The sequence below is a fragment of the Capsicum annuum genome, chromosome 3 (genome assembly GCF_002878395.1).
Source record: "Capsicum annuum cultivar UCD-10X-F1 chromosome 3, UCD10Xv1.1, whole genome shotgun sequence".
Taxonomy (NCBI): domain Eukaryota; kingdom Viridiplantae; phylum Streptophyta; class Magnoliopsida; order Solanales; family Solanaceae; genus Capsicum; species Capsicum annuum.
In genome coordinates, this window is record NC_061113.1 from 250,231,278 (window position 1) to 250,252,601 (window position 21,324).

A 21,324-nucleotide genomic window follows, 5' to 3' on the forward strand; every position below is an offset into this window, starting at 1 on the left:
TTGACTGGTCCTTAAACTTGTTATAGAATGGGATATGAAAATCATTAAGTTGTACGTTCCTAAATAATTGATAGGATTTTATATATAAAATTATTTAAGTTATATAATCTATTAAATCCTTATATGTGGTATTAGAGTCAAGTTTTCGAAACTAGTGATTTTTCATTAAAATTAATGTTTCTCCATATTTGTGAATTTTTAATTATATTTGTTAGAAATTTCACAATTATTGAATAACGAAATTTGAAATATTGGTATTATTATAATTGATTCTATTTAGAACAATATAGTTTAATAGCCTTTTGCATATTAAGAATTGAAAGAGTCTGTGTATGTTTCCGTACTAATGTCATCATATGCATGACGAGAATTTTTTATTCAATAAATTTGAAAGGATAATATAAACATGTGATAATGGAAAACCTAAGAATTTTAAAAGGGTTTTGAATAAATAGAAAGGGGCCAGTTTTGGAGAAATTTGATTCGAAGAAGCTGTGTCCAATTTTTGCCTTTGTTTTCCTGCTATGTTTATATATATATATATATATATATATATATATATATAAATCATATTGAATTGGTGTCTTTTCAAAGAATTCAGTAAGTGAGGCTTGCAATTTGTCCCTTGTAGTTCATCTTGTTGACTTAGCATGACTAATTGTGAGAATAAATGAAATTGGAGAATTCAGAGGGGTGCATGTCGAGAGAATTCATCAATCCATGTGTTGCATCATTACCCTTCATGATATGCACGTCTAAAATTTATTTCTTAATGTGACTTGAAATTATATATTTAAGATTCTTTAATCATCAAAATGGTCGAATCTTTATAAAATTAATTTCAAAAATAAAGGTTAAGTTTAAATTAATTATCCACTAATCTTGATGCTTATAACTGATCTAACAATTATGGGTAAATTAAAATTTTTGGTTATAAGACATTTGTGGATCACCCAAAGGTTGATTGTTTGTTCGTATAACCAATAAATATTAAGGAGATAATTTTGATGTATCGTGAATTTTATTTATTTATTCAAAGACAATAAATATTATTAATTGATGCATTAAATATTATCGATTTATGTTAAATACATTTTTAAGCATCATTATGTTTAAAGTGTATATTGATATTTCGCTCAAAGGAGAACATCAATATACATTTAAGTAAATTATCTCTGAATTTGATAATGTGTTTAACTCATAACTCAAAGTATTAACAAATGAGCATGTTCTACTTGTAGCACTTGCCCTTTATTCGTACTCTGCCTCTGTTATGACTTTTAATTGACTCAACTTTTTAGATTGGTGCGAACAGATCAAATTCCATCTTGGGGTTTTAGATCTTGATATTGCACTTTACTATGAGAAGCCAACTGCTATTACTGAAGCTAGCAGTGATGAAGAAAAGTCCTATTATAAGCATTGGGATTGGTCTAACAGATTAGGCCTAATGTTCATGCGAATGAATATTACGGGCAATATTAAGACTACCCTTCCCAAAATTGAAAGTGCAAAAGAACTTTTGAAATTTATGGAAGAGTCTTCCCAAACTGCTGATAAGTCTCTTGTTGGGACACTAATGAGTACTTTGACCACCGTAAAGTTTGATGGTTCGCATACTATGCATGAGCATGTCATTGAAATGACAAACATAGCAACAAGGCTTAAGTCTTTGGGAATGGAAGTGGAACAAAATTTTCTTGTGCAGTTCATCATCAACTTATTACCGTCTGAGTATGGTCATTTTCAAATAAACTACAACACCATGAAAGACAAATGGAACGTGTATGAATTGCATGGTATGTTGGTTCAAGATGAAGCAAGGCTAAAGAATCAAGGAACCCACTCCATTAATTATGTAGATCATCAAGGAGCTGAAAATAAAGGAAAGAAGCATGGTAAGGGACAACAGAAGCAACTTAATGTTAATGAGTCCTTATCTCAAGTACGTATGAAAGGAAACAAGAATGGAAAGTGTTATTTCTGTGAAAAATCTGGACACTTTCAAAAAGATTTTCTGAAACGTAAGGCATGGTTTGAGAAGAAAGGTAAGCCTTGTGCTTTTACTTGTCTCGAATTAAATTTAACTGAAGTTCCTTATAATTCTTGGTGGATTGACTCTGGTTGTACTGTTCATATTTCTAATACTATGTAGGGATTCCTTGCAATCCAAATCATAAACAAGAATGAAAGATTTGTTTACATGGGGAATAGAGTAAAGGCTCCAGTTGAAGCTGTCGGGACTCATCGTCTTATTCTCGATACTGGGCGTCACTTAGATTTAGTTGAAACTTATTGTGTTCCTTCTCTTTTGAGAAATTTAGTTTCTTTGTCTAAGTTAGATAAGACTGGATATTCCTTTAATTTTGGTAATGGATGTTTTAGTTTATTTAAACATAATTATCTCATTGGTACTGGGATTCTTTATACAAACTGAATCTTGATAATCTATTTGTCGAAACACTCTTAACTCTGCATCATAATGTTGGAACCAAATGAAGTTTGGTGAATGAACAATCTGCTTACTTGTGGCATAAACATTTAAGTCATATATCTAAAGAAAGGCTGGAAAGATTAGTTAAGAATAAAATTCTTCTAGATTTAGATTTTACTGATCTTAACATTTGTGTAGATTGTATTAAAGGAAAACAAACAAAACACACAAAAAAAGGAGCCACAAAAAGCACACAACTTCTTGAAATTATACACACTGATATATGTGTTCCTTTTGATATCACATCTTTCAATAAAGAAAAATATTTTATCACTTTTATTGATGAATTTTCACGTTATGGATATATTTATTTGTTGAATGAAAAATCTCAAGCGATTAATGCCTTAGAGGTATTTATTACTGAGGTTAAAAGACAATTAGATAGAAAGGTGAAATTAATCAGGTCTGATAGAGGTGGTGAATATTATGGAAGATATGATGAAAGTGGACAACACCCAGTTCCATTTGCTAAATTCCTCGAAAAGCATGGCATATGTGCTCAATACACAATGCCTGGCACACCACAACAAAATGGTGTGGTAGAAAGGCATAATCATACATTAATGCATATGTTTAGGAGTATGTTAAGTAATTCACCTTTACCTCCTTCGTTATGGATGTATGCTTTAAGGACTATCGTTTACTTGCTAAATAGGGTTCTTAGTAAAGCAGTCTCAAATACACCTTTTGAATTGTGGACTGGTAGGAAACCTAGTTTGAGGCACCTGTATGTTTGGGGTTGCCCGGCGGAAGTTAGAGTATACAATCCACAAGAAAAGAAACTAGATTCAAGAACAATCAGTGGTTTCTTCATTGGTTATCCAGAAAAATCAAAGGGGTATAGATTTTACTGTCCTAATCATAGTACGAGAATAGTTGAAACTAGAAACGCTAGATTCATTAAAAATGACAAAGTTAGTGGGCGTGAAGAACCACGTAATGTGGAAATTAAAGAAGTTAGGGTACGAATTCCTCTATCCTGTACATTTTTTGAATTTATTATTCCTAAAGCTGTTGCACAACAAAATAATCAACAAGAACAACAAATTAATGCTCCTACTAATGAAGCCATAATTGATGAACCTGTAGTAGATGAACCATAATAAGTAGCATCAAGAAGATCTCAAAGACAAAGAAGATATGCTATTTCTGATGATTATTTGGTATATCTACATGAGTCAAAAACTGACTTGGGAATTGATGATGATCCAGTCTCATTTTCATATGCCATTAAAAGCAACAATTCTTATAAATGGATGTGTTATGAAAGATGAGTTAAAATCTATGGAACAGAATGAAGTTTGGGACCTTTTTGAATTACCCAAAGGTTGTAAAGGAGTTGGATGTAAATGGGTCTTTAAGACCAAACGCGACTAAACTGGCAACATCGAACGTCACAAGGTTAGACTTATTACTAAAAGTTTCACTTAAAAGAATGGCATTGACTATAAAGAGACGTTTTCACCAGTCTTTAGAAAAGATTCATTCAGAGTTATAATGGCCTTGGTAGCTCATTATGACTTAGAGCTACATCAAATGGATGTGAAAATAGCCTTTCTGAATGGAAATTTAGAGAAAGAAGTTTATATGAATCAACCTGAGGGGTTTTCTATTAAAGAAAAGGAACACATAGTTTGTAAACTTAAAAAATCAATATACGGATTTAAACAAGCTTCCCGACAATGGTATCTTCAGTTTAATGAAATAATTTTACCTTTGGATTTAAGGATAACACTATTATCGGTGTATATATCTAAAGGTCAGTGGGAGTAAGTTTATTATATTAGTCTTGTATGTTGATGACATCTTGCTTGCTACTAATAATCTTGGTTTGTTGCATGATACCAAGAAATATCTCTGTAATAACTTTTAAATAAAAGATATGGGTAAGGTATCCTATGTGATTGGAATAGAAATATTTCGATATAGATCACAAGGATTGTTGGGATTGTCTCAGAAAACCTATATTAATAAAGTATTAGAGAGATTTAGAATGGAAAAATGCTCATCAAGTCCCGTTCCAATTCAGAAAGGATATAAGTTTAGTCTCAATCAATGTCGAAAGAATGACTTGGAACAAAAACAAATGAAAGATATTCCTTATTCATCAATAGTTGGGAGTCTTATTTATTCCCAAACAAGTACAAGACCAGACATCAGTTTTGCTGTTGGAATGCTAGGCCGATATCAAAGTAATCCAGGAATAGATCACTGAAAGGCTGCAAAGAAAGTGTTGCGAGAAGGCTGCAAAGAAAGTGTTGCGATACTACAAGGAACGAAAGATCATATGCTCACTTATAAAAGATCTTATCATCTAGATGTGGTTGGATATTTAGATTTAGATTATGCTGGTTGTGTGGGTACAAAAAAATCCACATTTGGATATTTGTTTCTGTTAGGTGGAGGAGCAAAATCATGGAAGAGTGCAAAGCAGTCTGTTATAGCTGCATTCACTATGGAAGCCGAGTTTGTGGCATGCTTTGAGGCCACATTCCAGGCTAATTGGCTGCAAAATTTTATTTCAGGACTTGGACTAGTCGACAATATAGCCAGGCCACTGAAAATTTATTGTGATAATACCGTCGCAGTTTTCTTCTCTAAAAATGATAAGTATTCAAAAGGTTCTAAGCATATGGAATTGAAATACTTTTCGGTTAAAGAAGAAGTCCTGAAACATAAAGTGTCAATTGAACATATTAGCACTAAGCTTATGATTGTTGATCCTTTGACAAAAAGATTACCGCCAAAAACATTTGTTGAACATGTTTGAAGGATGTGCATTATTGATAGCAATGAATGATTTTATGTAAAGATTTTATTATATTTATGTAATTGACACTTTGAGCTCAAATTATATATATTTCTGTTGTTACCTGTTTTCTCTTGTATACATAATATGTGACTAATGATGACTGGTTCTGACTTAGATAAGGTATTCTAAGTATTATCGTTGGACCCATTATGTATTTGAAAGTTTATGTTAGCTAACAGATTAATATTGTAGTACATGGAAGGAACTAGGTCAATAAAGTGATGTACAACCACCATAACTCATTTTAGTTGATTTATTTAACGATGACAAATGATGTTGGATTTAACGTTAATTATGCACATGATTGACATAAATATTAAACCACTAAATTAGCATTGTGTGTCCAAGTGGGAGAATGTAAATTTCTATGGCCCACATAATTAATTTATTTACTGACTAATTTGTTAGTAGGATGATTACTGAGTCCTAGTGTCACACCCCTTTTTTAACTCCAAAAGATCAGATTTTGATTTTAAGTTCGAAAGAGTTTTTATTATCAAAGTTACAAAATGAAAATTTGTTTCGAAAAAAGATTATTTACATTTTTTATTCAGAGTCTCCACTTGGCAAAATCCGGTGTGCCAAGTCACCTTTGAAAAATTCTTTTCAAAACGATTTGACTATTTAAGACTGGTTTGCGAACAGAGATTCCGACTAAGGAATTTTGTTGACCGAGGGAAAAGTGTTAGGCACCCATCGATCCCGTGGTTTGACCACGGTCGCTTAGTAGGGCGTATCGGCTAATTTGACACTACAAATGCACCAACCACCCAAAAATACATAAAACAATCAAACAAACAAACAAAACAAAACAAGTCAAACATATAGTGTACAGTTCAATTATACAGTCCCGAATAATGAAAAATGCGAAAATGTAAACCTATTCTATTCTAAACTATCCCTAAACTACTCCTGAACTAAACTTTACCCGAAGCCTCGGGTCTTGGTCACGAACGTCCTCTGGGTATAAAATACTACGGGGCATTCCTCGGCAAATAAATACAAATACCTCGGGGGATTCCCCGGTCAAATGAATACATTTGAATTAAATAAGATAACTAGAAAAACGTTCAAAACACACATTTAGATATTCAATGCATTCAATCAACACATCACGCCTAAATTTTGCCTACCCGAACCTATATTTCCTATCCATTTCAACATATCATAAATCTATCACATTCATGCTTATTCCGATTTAAACAACGATAAACCAAAGATGAACTTTATTTCTTCTTTTATCAATTTTTCAACTCTCAACACCCAAATTCATTTTCAACCACATGATTAACCAATTTTGATGAAGAATCAACAAATCAATATCAACAATCATTCACGGTGATCCAAGATATATCACCATGACAAAACAAAATCCACACTTAATGAATTTAACAAGCAAAAATATCAAACAATTAGGAATTAATAGAGAACGAGATGAAAATTGGACCTTAATGTTGTTTTTCAATTGAAGTCACTTTTCCGACTAGAACCACGACCAAAATCCAAAAATCAAACCTCAAAATCGAATCTCAAATCGACGGAGCCGCATCTCGGACTAGCCTCGGTATGAACCCGCAAACTTGACCAAATCCCCAAAATCTGAACTAACCCAAATGATCCAACAGACCCATTTTAATTTTTAACGTTTTTTGCTGAATGTCGGCTAGAATAACTGAAACGGCTCAAAATTTGTGGATTCGATCACTGGTTTACTATGTCCGGCAAGGAACTAATGTTTCCCGATGGGTTTGAAAGATGAGGGTAGGTTTTGACGTGTTTTCGAAGGCGATGAGCCTTTTTCCGGCGACCTCCAGGTGAGGACTCGCCGATCCACGATCTCTCACTCTGTTTCTCTTCTCTCCCTCACGATATCTCTCCCTTCACTCACAATATTTCTTTCTGTCATCTCTCTCGCTCAATTCTCTCTTTTCGTTTGGCTTCCTCTCTCTCCCCGATTGTGTGGTGTATGTGAGAAGTCGAGAGATGTGAAGAAGATAACTTCTGATGGTATTTTCCAATGGAATATATGTGTGTGCAGGTATTTGAGAGTGATGTTTTTTTTGGGGAGAGTGTGATATGTGAGTGTATATATTTCCCAAAGAAATGAAAAAGAAAATCCAAGGGGACCTGTGGGGTAGAGGTCAAAGGGGATGTGGGTATATTATATCAAAATTTCCAGGAAAGTTCCCTTGTGCTTCTTTTTTTGTTTTTATTTTTATTTTTTTCTAAGTGTATGTATATCCCTTTTTTCCTTTGTGGGCAAGAAATGTGAGGAGGGGGAGTCACATGAGTGGGGTGAGGTAGGAGGGGATTGGGTGGTGAGGTGTTGTCTTTTAATTGGAGGGGTAGAGGTTAGGTGTCCATTTTTTCTTGGGTGGGTTGTTGGAATATTAGAATGAGACAAAGTTTGTTATGACTTGTTATTCTGATAACACAAAACAAAAATAAATACATAAATAAGTAAAAGATGAGGTGGATATTTATTTTCTTGGGAAAAATTATAAAATGGGGTTAATATGTATGATATCGGAATAAGAAATATTTTTGACGGGACAAAATTATGTGTCTACATCATGCCCCCTTTGAATGTAAACACCAAGTGTTTTCATACAAAGAAGTAGACAACGAGATAGAATGTTGTCCCGATCATTATTCGAAGAAAGCAATAGAAGAAAGAAGGCAACCTAGTCTTGACTTAGGACACCCTACCTAACCAATTTATGAGGGAGTCAAGTGACAGGTATCTCAAAGGATTGAAAAGAGATGGACTATACCGAGTTGGAGAGTCGAGTGAGGTTCCATCGAGGTTCCGGTCCGCGGCTCTTTCATTACATCAAAATGAAAATTATAAGTTAACATATAAATGAAATTAGAAAATCCTATATATGCAGCGTTCCTTGACTCTTGGCTCAAGTTTTATCACCCTACTCTTTAGGCGGGCTCCTGACTTGCAATTTCTTTCGCCTTGTTGCTTGGCTTTCAATTGCTTCGCTTTGTTGCTCGATTTTCATTTATTCGCCCTACTCTTCAGGCGGGCTTCTGACTTTCCATTTTTGTCTTTCAATTTCATCACCCTGCTCTTCAGGCGGGCTTCTGACTTGCCATTTTTGTCTTTGAATTTCATCACCCTATTCTTCACGCAGGTTCCTGGCTTGCAATTTCTTCAATTTCTCATTTCGTCATCCTGTTTTCAGGTGGACTCCTGACTTACAATTTTCTCACCCTGTTCTTCAGGCGGGCTCCTAAAACCAGAATCAAAACTAGAACGACAATTATCCCAAACAAAGATTATAATAAAAAAGGATTTCATCATTTATTGAAAGTAATGTCCCATTTTCTCAGAGGGTCCTAAATAGAAAGTTAATTCCCATTTTTTGGGAGGTTCCTGAACAGAAAGAAAAGTCCAATTCTTCAGGACGGTCCTGGACATAAAGTAAAATCCTATTCTTCAGGAGGGTCCTAAACATAAAGTAAAGTGCCATTTTTCAAGAGGGTCCTGAACCGAAAGTAAAGTCCTATTTTTCAGGAGGGTCAACATAAAGTAAAATCTCATTCATTAGGAGGGTCCTGAACATAAAGTAAAGTCTCATTTTTCAGGAGGGTCCTGAACAGAAAGTAAAGTCCTATTTTTCAGGAGGGTCCTGAACATAAAGTAAAATCCCATTCTTCAGGAAGGTCCTGAACATAAAGTAAGTCCCATTTTTCAGGAGGGTCCTAAACAGTAAGTAAAATCCCATTTTTCAGGAGGGTCCGGAACATAAAGTAAAATCTCATTTTTCCAGGAGGGTCCTGAACAGAAAGTAAAGTCCCATTTTTCAGGAGGGTCCTGAACAGAAAGTAAAGTCCCATTTTTCAGGAGGGTCCTGAACATAAAGTAAAATCCCATTCTTCAGGAGGGTCCTGAACATAAAGTAAAGTCCCATTTTTTAGGAAGATACCGAACAGAAAGTAAAGTCCCATTTTTTAGGAGGGTCTTGAACAGAAAGTGAAGTCCCATTTTTCAAGATAAGACCTGAACAGAAAGTAAAATCCCAGATATGCCTTCCCAACGGTAGCTGAACTTGCTGAAAAGAAATTTTCCCCTGTTTCATCAAAGAAAATTTTGTCAGTTAAAAACTTAGTGGTGCTTTGCAGCACTTTGGCTTTCCAGACATCTGCTGCAACACGTGTTCCTTTCATCTTTGTTTCAGATTGTTGACATTTGCCCTGTCTTTTTACGTCATTGATCCGAATTCAGATTGAGGGAAATGAGTTCTTACTCAAACAGTGAATTTCTATTTTCATGCCTCTGAGATGCACCTTTTCCAAATCTGAATACTCTTACGAATCCAGTAGCTTGTCGGTTGATAGAATTCCTTTGGTTTGTGTTAAATTACGATCATATTTCCTTTATGTGCTGGTCCTTGGCTTTTTCTCATATAATTGGAAAGACTTGTAGCAAGTTTTGAAATCTTTTCTCGCTTGTTTTGACACAGACTTGACTTAAAGTGTAAAGAAATGATGGTGACTTTTATTTTGATAAATGACATAAAAATTCAAAAATATGAACATGTAAACGAAAGAAAAGGGCAATGTCCCTTATTCAAAAAAAGATACTTATCTGAATACGACAACCAACTCCAATGACTATGACATGCATTTTGGATTAAGCTGCCTGATCTTCCTATCCAAACTTCCTATTTGTTGTTGAGTTTGTGCCTTTGCCGCTGAGCCGCTTCTTCAAATCCATTGAACTCATATATCTCATTCAATTGACGACATCTTAAAAGACTTTCGCCGATAAATATCTTTTCTTTTAACTTTTCTCTCGAACTCTCCATCGCCTTACGGTGCCCATAAGAGTTTGCACCAATAAGACTCTCTCATTTTTATTTCTCTTGACTCACCATGGCCTTATTGTGCCCACAAGGGTTTTCACCAATAAGACTCTCTCATTTTTATTTCTATCCTGATTTCTTATGTTGAGGAAAACAAGTAGTACCCCACAATGTATCATCATATCCATTGCATGCTTAGCCATAACATTATCAAAGATTGATTTGAAGGACTTTCTTTGGTTGTAACTTGGCTTTTGGATAAGGTTAGAAAAGGATGGCAAGAGGCTCAAACGACAATTGAAGTGGGGGTGGGACTTACAACTTTTGGAATCGACTCAAACAAAACATTAACTCATGCCCCAATTTTTTTTTACTGGGTGACTCTAAAATCTTTATTTGGTTGGATCGAGCCCTGAATAGGGCAACCCATGTATCTCACTCCCAAGAGAGGAGAATCAGGTCACACGTAGTTCCATCAGCTTGTTCTTTGTTTTGATCTAATTTTCTTTTTTTTCTTTTTTTTCATGTTTTTTTCTTTTATTCTTCTTTTCTTGACATTTTATTATTATTATTATTATTTTACTCCATTTTGATTTCAAAAGAGGGATATGAAAGAAAATAGAACTAAGAACAAATGGGGTAAACAAAGGATGACACAATGTTTGGATAACAGAATGAAATGCCTTCATCATATCAATCTTAAAAATGCAAGTACTAAACGTGCAATAGAACCAACAAAAGATAAAATATCTTACATAATATCTTTTGACCACATCAGCATTGATAGCCATTTCTACTATTTTGCCTTCAATATTTGTCAAATATAAGGCTCCATTGGGGAACACTATATTCACAATAAAAGGACCTTGCCAATTTGGGGAAAACTTGCCTTTAGCTTCAACCTGATGAGGAAGGATACGCTTCAATACTTACTGACCAACTTTAAAATGCCTGGGGCGTACCTTTTTATTATACGCTCTAGCCATTCTCTTCTGATACAATTGGCCATGATATACCGACGTCTGTCTTTTTTCATCAATCAAGCTCAACTGTTCCAATCGGGTTTTGACCCACTCATCATCATCAATCTCTGCTTCCACAATAACTTGAAGAGAGGAAATTTCAAATTTTGCTGGAATGACTGCGTCTGTCCCGTATACTAAAAAATATGGAGTTACTTTTGTTAATGTGTGAACGGTAGTACGATAACCTAACAATGCAAACGGCAACTTCTCATGCCATTGTCTGGACCCTTGTACCGTTTTCCGAAGTATCTTCTTGATATTCTTATTAGAGGCTTCCACGGTGCCATTAGCTTTTGGCTGATATGGAATTGAATTTTGATGTGTGATCTTAAACTGTTGACACACTTCTTGCATCAAATGACTATTAAGATTGGTAGCATTGTCTGTAATGATCATCTTTGGAATTCCAAACGTACAAATGATGTTGGCATGAACAAAATCTACCACCGCTTTCTTTGTTACTGACTTGAAAGTTACTGCTTCTACCAACTTTGTAAAGTAATCAATGGCCACCAGAATGAATCTATGCCCATTTGATGTTTTTGGCTCAATCGGTCCAATCACGTTCATTCCCCAGGCTACGAAAGGCCATGGAGCAGCTGTTGCATGCAACTCAGCAGGAGGAGAATGTAACAGATCATCGTGTCCCTAACATTGATGACACTTTTGAACAAATAGAATAGAATCCCTCTCCATAGTAAGCCAGTAATAACCTACTCTGAGATTCTTCTTTGACAAGACATAACCGTTCATATGAGGCCCGTATACTACGCAGTGAACTTCAATCATGATTGCTGAAGCTTTTTTTGCATCTACACATCTCAAAAATCCCAGATTCGAGGTTCTCTTGTATAAGACTCCCCAGTTTAAGAAAAATCCACTAGCCAAATGCCAAATAGTCTTTTTTTTATCATTGGTGGCATGTTTTGGGTATTTTCTTATTTGGATGTACTGCTTGATATCAAAGAACCAAGATTCGCCATCGATCTCTTCTTCAACTACATTACAATAAGCGTGTTGATCACGACTCTGTTATGCACTGGATCAATGTTGGCCTTATCAGGATGTTGGAGCATTGAAGACAAAGTGACCAAAGCATCAGCTATCTCATTGCGAATTCTTAGAATATGTTTAAACTTCACAGACACAAACCATTGACATAGATCTTTTAAGAATTGCCGATACGGTATTAGCTTTAAATCTCACGTCTTCCAATCATCAGTAAAATATGTCTTTAATGGCTCATACTCTTCATCAATAGGATTCTCAGCAAGATGATCTGCTAAGGCTTGGGATTTCATAGCGGTGTGAGTCACATATACAATGTCGAACTCGGTAAACAATATTTGCCACTTTGCTAATAGACCCATTGGCATAGGCTTCTGAAATATATACTTGAATGGATCCATGCGGGGAGATGAGATAAGTAGTATAGGATGAAAGATAATGCTTCAACTTTTGTGCTTCCCAAGTCAGGGCACAACACGTCCTTTCAAGAAGAGTGTACTTGGCTTCATATGTTGTGAACTTCTAGCTAAGGTAATAAATAGCTTGCTCCCTTTTGCCCGTGATATCATGCTGACCCAATACACAACCGATGGAATTGTCCATGACTGATAAATATAAGATCAAAGGCCTACTAGGCTCCGGTGGTACCAGTACGGGCGAATTTGACAGATATCTTTTGATTTTATCGAACGCTTCCTGACATTCTTCAGTCCACTCAACTGCAGCACTCTTCTTCAGCAACTTAAAAATGGGCTCACAAGTAGTTGTGAGTTGAGCAATGAACCTACTGATGTAGTTCAGCTTGCCAAGCAAACTTATTACCTCTATTTTGTTATTGGGCGACGACAGATCCTGGATGGCTTTGATCTTCGAAGGGTCCAATTCAATACCCCAACGGCTGACTACAAACCCCAACAACTTTTCGGATGGAACTCCAAATACATATTTTGCCGGGTTGAGCTTGAGATTATATCTGCAAAGCCTTTCAAAGAACTTTCTTAGATCTTTAACATAGTCAGCCTGACTCTTTGATTTAATAATCACATCATCTACATAGACTTCAATCTCCTTATGCATCATATTATGAAACATAGTGTTCATGGCTCTCATGTATGTTCCTCCAGTATTCTTCAAGCCGAACGACATTACTCGATAACAATAAGTTCCCCATGGTGTGATAAAAAACTTCTTCTAAGCGTCGTCATCATCCATAATGATCTAGTAGTATCCAGCATAGCAATCCACAAAAGAAGCAACCTCATGTTTAGTGTATTTGTCCAGCAAAATATTGATGTTGGGTAACGAAAAATCATTCTTCAGACTTGCTCTTTTCAAATCACGATAATCAACATATACTCGAATTTTGTCGTCTTTCTTTGGGATAGGTGCAACATTGGATAACCACGTAGGATAACGAGCCACTCAAATGACTTTGGCTTCAAGTTATTTCATGATTTCCTCTTTGATTTTAATAATTACATCAGTTTTAAACTTTCTCAACTTCTGTTTTACAGGGGGAAGGCAGGATCAATTGGCAATTTATGAGAGACTAATTCAGTGCTTAAACCAGGCATATCATCATAAGACCATGAAAAAACATCCTTATAATCAATTAATGCTTTAATCATTCCATCTTTTATCTTTGGCAAAGCATGTACACTGATTTTAGTTTCCCCAATATTTTCTTGATTCCCTAGATTAATTGGCTCAGTTTTATTTAAATTAGGATTTTGCTTGTCTTCAAACTGTTCCAACTCTTTGCTTATTTCTTCTAGTGCCTCTTCTTCATCATATTCCCCCTCTTGGTTCATTATATCTTGATTAGTTTGTATTTTAATATCAGGCTAAAAATTCCGCATGCATGTCATATCATTAGAGTCAGCATAAAGAGAACTGTATAAAGAAAAGACAAAGCAAAATATATTAGACACAAAATAAAAGGGACATTGCATTTCATTAAAAGGGAAAAATACGAGGGTTTAAACACAAACAACAGCATATAAACAAGCTAAATTTTGAGTTACAATCCTGGAATAACTCGAAAAACTGAAAGAAAAAATAAAATAAACTACCAAAACTCCCTCCTGACGGGGAGATGAGTGAATTCCCAATTGTTGAGATGGACAGCTAGGCCTATGAACTGCACATCTGCCTTACTGGTACCTTCTCCTGCTTCAACCATGTCAACTTCAATCAACAGGTTCTGGAAGTCATCAACCAATTCAGCTTCAAATTGTACATGCTTCACGACGCTGCTCTTGACAAATGACTCACTGAGTAGCGGCACGAGGCGAGGAAGTGACCATATTTCTTTCTTTCTTTCTTTGGCCTAGTTCAAAACCAGAACAAAAATGCCCATGTTCTCCTTCGGACATATGGGATGAACTATACCGAGAAGAGACACTCTTAAACCCTTTCCTAGCTCGAATCCATATTTTAACATTTCATTTATCATCATGACAGAAACGGGAGACAATTGTGGCCCTAGAATAACCTGCCCTTCAAAGATACGATTCACTGACATTGTATCAAAAGTTTCATAGACAAATGTCTCCTCTACATTATTTGCTTCAATCAGGGACAAGGAAGAATCTACACAGGCGGACAAATACCCATCACCATGAATAACCACTTCTTGCCTGTCATGCTATTTGATCATTTAGTGCAATGTAGATGCAACCGCCTTGGCCTTGTGGATCTACGGTCTTCCTAACAATATATTGTAAGTGGAGTCGATATTCAATACTTGAAACTCTATGGCAAACTCAACAGGCCCTATAATCAACATCAGTTCTACTTTGCCAATGGAGTTTGATTTTTCTCCATCGAAAGTCCTGACACATACATTGTTGGGTCTGATCCTCTCAACACCAATGTTCAATTTTTACAAAGCGGAAATAGGGCACATATTTACTCCAGAACCTCCGTCAATCATGACATGAGTGATGTAAAAATCTTCACACTTAACGGTAATGTAAAGACCCTGATTATGCCCCATACCTTCAACTGGCAATCCATCATCAGAGAAGCTGATTGAATTTACTTCAAAGATTTTTTCGACTATTTTCTCAAGATAATTTACCGTAATCTCCCTAGGAACGTATGCTTCATTTAATACCTTCAACATAATGTCTTGATGTTCTTTGGAATGCAACAACAAAGATAAGAGGGAAATTTGAGCAGGGGTCTTCTTCAACTGATCTATTATTGAATACTCTGGCAATTTCATCCTTTTCAAAAATTCTTTGGCTTCTTCTTCGGTGACAGGATTTTTAAGAGACGAAGGCCCACTCACCACTGGCTTGGGCTTCCTCAAACCTTCAGGCATGAAGCATCTTCCTGACCGAGTCATACCCCCTACCTCATCTACTTCTTCTCGACTTCCTTCCCATGATAAGTCAACACAATCCGCTTATAATTCTAGGGGACCCTTTTCGTATCAATTATCAGAGGTTGGGTTATTAGTTTGATGATAATAGACGCCACGCGTACTCCTTTTATTATTAAAATAGGCTTACCCGGAGCTCCTAGTACCATTAACTTAGGTTTGTCCTAACTTAGACTAACATCTTTTCTAGCTCCTTGTACCCGATCACGGGTTTCTTTATGCTTTATTGGACTTTATCTTCTCTCATTTCTTCTTGGCTTAATGACATTGCTTTCAACGAATCTGCCACATTCAACGATTTGTCCTGATTAGTCTGTATTCTGACAATAGGCTCATAACACATCGATGACTCTTTGCTATCGTATATCAACTCCAACATATTAGTTTCAGCATGGGTTGACAATGGATTCTTGTTAATGTTTGAAACTTCTGGGGCCTGGACCAGAATTTGATTTGCATGAATTAAATCTTGGATAGCTCTCTTCAAATACCAGCATTTCTCGATATCATGCCCCATCATGTCAGAACAATATACACATCTTAATAAATAATCAAGGTTTCTCAGAGGTGGATTCAAACCCTTCCTTGAATTAGGCTCAAGACCTTCAACTTTCTCAACCTATCAAACAAACTAGCATATGACTTCTCGAGAGGTGTGAACTGATTTTTGACCGTCTTTTCTTTCTTATACTCAGTCCTAGGTTGGAAATCGGGTCTAGATGGGTTTTTATAATTTGGTGGAGCTGAAGGATAATTTTGTGGAGCTTGTGCGCGCCATTGCGGGTAATAAGGGGTTTGAGTATATGGCTGTGCACTATATATTGGGTACAGGGATGGTGGAATGGAATATAGTAGGTTTTGCAGGGGATAGTAATGATGGGGAGAAATATACGGAGCTTGGGCATAGGCTTGGGGTTGGTGATAGGGACAAGGAGGTCTTTTGGGCTAGGAATGGGATCCAGCTACAACGGTTGCCATATCTTCTTTCTTTTTCTTACCTTCAAACACTCCAGAGCCACCTTGAATCGCTTGGGTGGTGGCTTTCAATGCGGCAAAACTCACTATCCGGCCGGTCTTGATTCCGTCCTCTATCATCTCTCCCATTTTGAGGACTTCAATAAAAGACTTTCCCATTGCCGGAAGTAAATGTTGAAAATAGGTCTCATCCTGTGCTTGAATGAAGACCTCTACCAGCTTACTCTCCTTCAATGGAGGCTTTACCCTGGCGGCCTATTCACGCCATCTTATCGCGTATTCCCGAAAGTCTTCAGCACTTTTCTTCTTCATGTTGACCAGGGATTTCTCATCTGAAACCAGATTGACGTTATATTGAAAATATTGCACAAACTCATTAGCTAGGTCATCCCAGTTGTTCCAATTGTCAATATCCTGATCGATGAACCATTCTGAATCCAGACTGAAAAGACTCTCACCAAAGAAAGCCATGAGCAACTCTTCTCTTCCCCCTGCAACCCTTAATTGGTTGCAATAACATCTCAAAGACGCCACGGGATCACCGTACCCCACGTACTTCTCAAATTTAGGCATTTTAAAACCAAGGGGAAGGTTAACGTCTAGGAACACGCAAAGATCTCTATAGAAAACACTCTTATAACCCCGATTCCTTGACAATTCCTTATGGCCTGTTCCAAACTTTTCAATTTCTGTGCCATGACTTCTTGTTCCTCCGTTGCAACAGACTTCTCTGTATCAAATGGAAATGCAGGTGGCTGAGTGTACCCATACGGTTCATTCATCTTCAAAGTAGGTTCTAGGGCATAATACTGATTATCTAAAACCTTCAACACCGGCTCACAACAGAATGAGAGAGTACCATCATTGAAAGCACAATATAGGCAGGAGCTTCAGGTGGTGGCAGAGCCATGAACACAAGCGCTGCCGATGGTGTCGGCTGAGTCGCAGGCCTTGATTGAGGAACTACCAGGGCTACACTAGAAGTGCCAGGGTAATATTACCGCGGAGTGAATCCTGGTGCGTGCTCCGGTGACTAAATAGGAACAAAGAATTGCGCCTGAGAGAGCGATAGGCAATTGGAGATATTCCCAAGATCTTCACGGAGTGGAGGAAGAGGCATTCCACTAGACCATGCTCGGTGCAGATCTAGCAATTATTGTCTAAGTCTCAATACCTCATCATTGCATTCTGAACTTTCTTCCTTGGGATCCTGATCTGGGTCAATGAGTGAATTTTCAATCTCCCTACTAGCCATGACAAGCTTCGCTTTTGATCTAGTGAAGTACGGATGACTAGCCAGAGTGCTACAAACCAACCACTTATCTGAAAGAACATGCTTATCAAAGACAAAACCTGTTAGGATTTAGGTCAGGCAACAAGCATAGAAATCACATTGTATACATCCTAGGTTCATGTATATTTCTACCGGACTTAGGGATAATGGGGCCAATTAACATCATCCCGATATTTCTCCTACACCCATTTGCTTCTTTACTCCAATCAAACCCTTTTTTTTGTTTTTTCTTCCTTCGTCATCACTTCTCTCATCTCTCGTATCAGTCCCCCCTTTTTTTATCCTTCTATTCCATCTCTCATTATTCTTTCTTTCTTTTTCTCTCTCGCTGTCTCCTCTCTTTTTATCATTCTTTATGACTTTTGTTATTCCTTAACATAAACAAAAAATAATGAAAAACCAAGAAACTAAATGATTAGATCGAACCCCAAAAGTAGGTTGCCTACGTATCATGTTGTACATGAATCAGATCTTGCGTAGTTCGGGAAGCACATGCACAAAGTTGAAGATTTTTTTTTTTCATTTTTTCATGTTTTTTAAAAAACAAACAAAAGAAAGAACAATGCAACAATACTACTTTCATAAAAGAGATGACTCAAACATATTTCAAATTTTAAGACAACCTTAAAACTAATCAACGAGGACTAAACAACACTCTAGACCCACAGAACAACATGCGTAACATTCCTTATAAAGACCCTAACATTAAAACAAACTTAACACCGACTTAACGAAGACACAAAACTACAACAGCAGAAAAGTAAAGGACTCAAACTAAACAAAAGATAGGAAATGCTTTTCAAACTGGTGCTCAGTGTGATGACCCTGGCTGAGATAGACCTGTCTGTGAAGTTCTCTCTTTTCTACTCAGAATTTGCAACATATCCTGCTATGACACTTTGATACTCGGGAATAAGCTTCTCGCACGTATCCCCGCCTCTTGGAGACTACACCCAAAAAGATTTTTCTGACACCCTTCCACAGTTATGATCAAAACTGACAGCTGAACTCTCAAAAGCTCCACTTTGGCACCAGGATCTTTCTGATCATCGTCCTCAACCACAATTGCTTCCCATATTCACCATCTAAGTTGAGATGGTAATGGTCTACTAATGTCGCGGGGTATAGATTGTAGCCAGATTTCATAGTTTTGAGTGCACCCCGGATTATCCAAACCTTCCACGAGGGTATCGACATCTAGCCTCATTGCGTTATTCTAGAATTTCTCATATTTGCTTTCCCTTAAGGCTTGGTCTTTAAAATACTCTACATCCTTTAGAAGGTCTATTATCGGTGGGACGTCTTGCACCCTACCCAACTGACGCATCATCCTTCTTGAACTGTAAGGTCTAGTTCAGTTAAGTCCTATCAAAATTAGAAGGAGTTGCATTTGAGATCCAATGAAGATTCTCTTAGGACGAAACCACCTATAGGTCCAAAGAATGTTGTCCGTAGTTCTTGATTCAAGAAATTCAATCCAGGCATTGACTCCCACAGGGAAAGAAAATTTATCAAAATGCATTCACTCTTGCATGACTTGCACTCGATTACCCAGACAATGGTTGATCACATCTGCTTTAATCAAAGAAGGCGTATGCAAATGCTCCATCATCCACAACTGCAATATCAGATTACTCCCCTAAAAAAATTGCACCTCTCCTTTTACTTCGGTTAAAGCCTTATATATTTCTGTTAAGATCATTGGTACAATGGTAACCTTATATTTTTTCTTGAATAAAGCTATCACCACTGATTGTAGATGAGTATTGATACACCTCTCGTCTAACGGGAACACTAAGATGCCCAACAAAGCTAGACAGAAAACCTCAAGGCGACGCTGTTCCCAGACTTTTTAGTAGTACAGAATTCATCCCAAAAGTAGTCGAAACCTTCTAAGGACCCAAATCTAGCAAAAAAATAGTCAGAGGAAATCCAAAATGGTTTGATACATCCCAGTTGCTTGTTGTCTTTCAATCCACAGAGTCGAAGAAATATTTTGCTAGTATGCTTGCCGGCTAAAATCATCTGTTGACCCATATAAGACAATTGAAACAAACGAGATATTTCTGCCAGGGTGGGAGTCAACTCACAACTTCCGAACCTAAACACTAAATTGTTTGGATCCCAAAAAGTTAACACAGCTACTATTAGATCCAGACGGGGCGTAAGTTCCAGGAGTGCTGCAAGATTGCCTAACACTTTCCTCACTTCATGCTTTTCAGAGTAGTTGAATGTGCCCCACCACTTGATCAACTTTTTGGGTATCTTGACGACCATAAGGACCCTAGACTTTGTGGACAGAACCATCCTGTAATAACAGATAAGACATTATCTCAAAAAATTGAGAAGAGCAAAAGAATTCCAACCCTTGGGACTTTGATATGGACATATGTCGAGGGGACAGACCACTTCATGACTCCAATTCGCCGAACAATAACACTGAATAAAATCAGCCTACTTGGCTAGGACCCACTCACAACACTAAATTACGAAAAGAAAAACCTAGGCTAAGACTATGACAAAGGCCAAAAATAAAGATTACCGAGCCCACTGAGGGTTGCCTACGTATCTCACCCCGAGGGACGGGAATCGGGTATGAGTACTTCATCCAGATTGAACAATTAAGGATTAAGGAACCGACTGAACCCTAACATTGAGAGACGCAACCACAAATCGAAGATGAAAAAACAAAAAAAAGTCTTTTGAGTTTGCAGTTTGCCACTTCACATAAAATTGACACCAACAACTAGGAAAAGAATTTTTTTTTCGGTATTTTCGTTATATGAACTGTACAAAACTTTTGGCATCTTTTTTTTTTTTGAATTTTTCTTTTATGAAAACTCCTATAAATGAAAAATCTTTTTTTTTTTAAATTTGCGAATTATGAATGATTACTAAATAAACAAAAGAAACATCTTTTTGATATTTTTTTTGGATTTTGCGAAGGTGGTGCAAATGGTGAAGAAAAGAAAATTTTTTTGAATTTTTAGATTGTGAAAAGACAAAAGCCATAAAGAACTTTAAAAACTACTAAATACTTTTTTTTCTTTTTTTTTCTTTGACCCACTTTCCTTTTTTCTTTTTTTCTTTTTTTTTATTTTTTTCAATTTTTCACTACCTACACACTTTACTTCCAACACATACTTTCCCCGAATCAGTCCGTCAAATGACCATGTTACCCTCAAAGATACAACATTTAGCACATAGGGATGCTGTAGAGGTGAGTCTCCTATAAAGGACCATGTGGGACCCGCTAGGTCTCAATATGATGTATAAGAATGACCTAAAGGCTGACCTACGTTGTGGTTTACTAACAAGGTCGTTCGGGGGAGCATATGATCGATAGTGGTTGTTTTGCTTTCCACCTACTCCATACATCCAACGGCCCCCCCTAAAATAAGGGTGACTCAACTAGAGTTCGTGGGCACGACATGCACTCCGGGACTTGTTGCAGAAAGAATTGACTCAGGTTATGCAAATGATGCCAGATATAAAGTGGTAACACATAAAG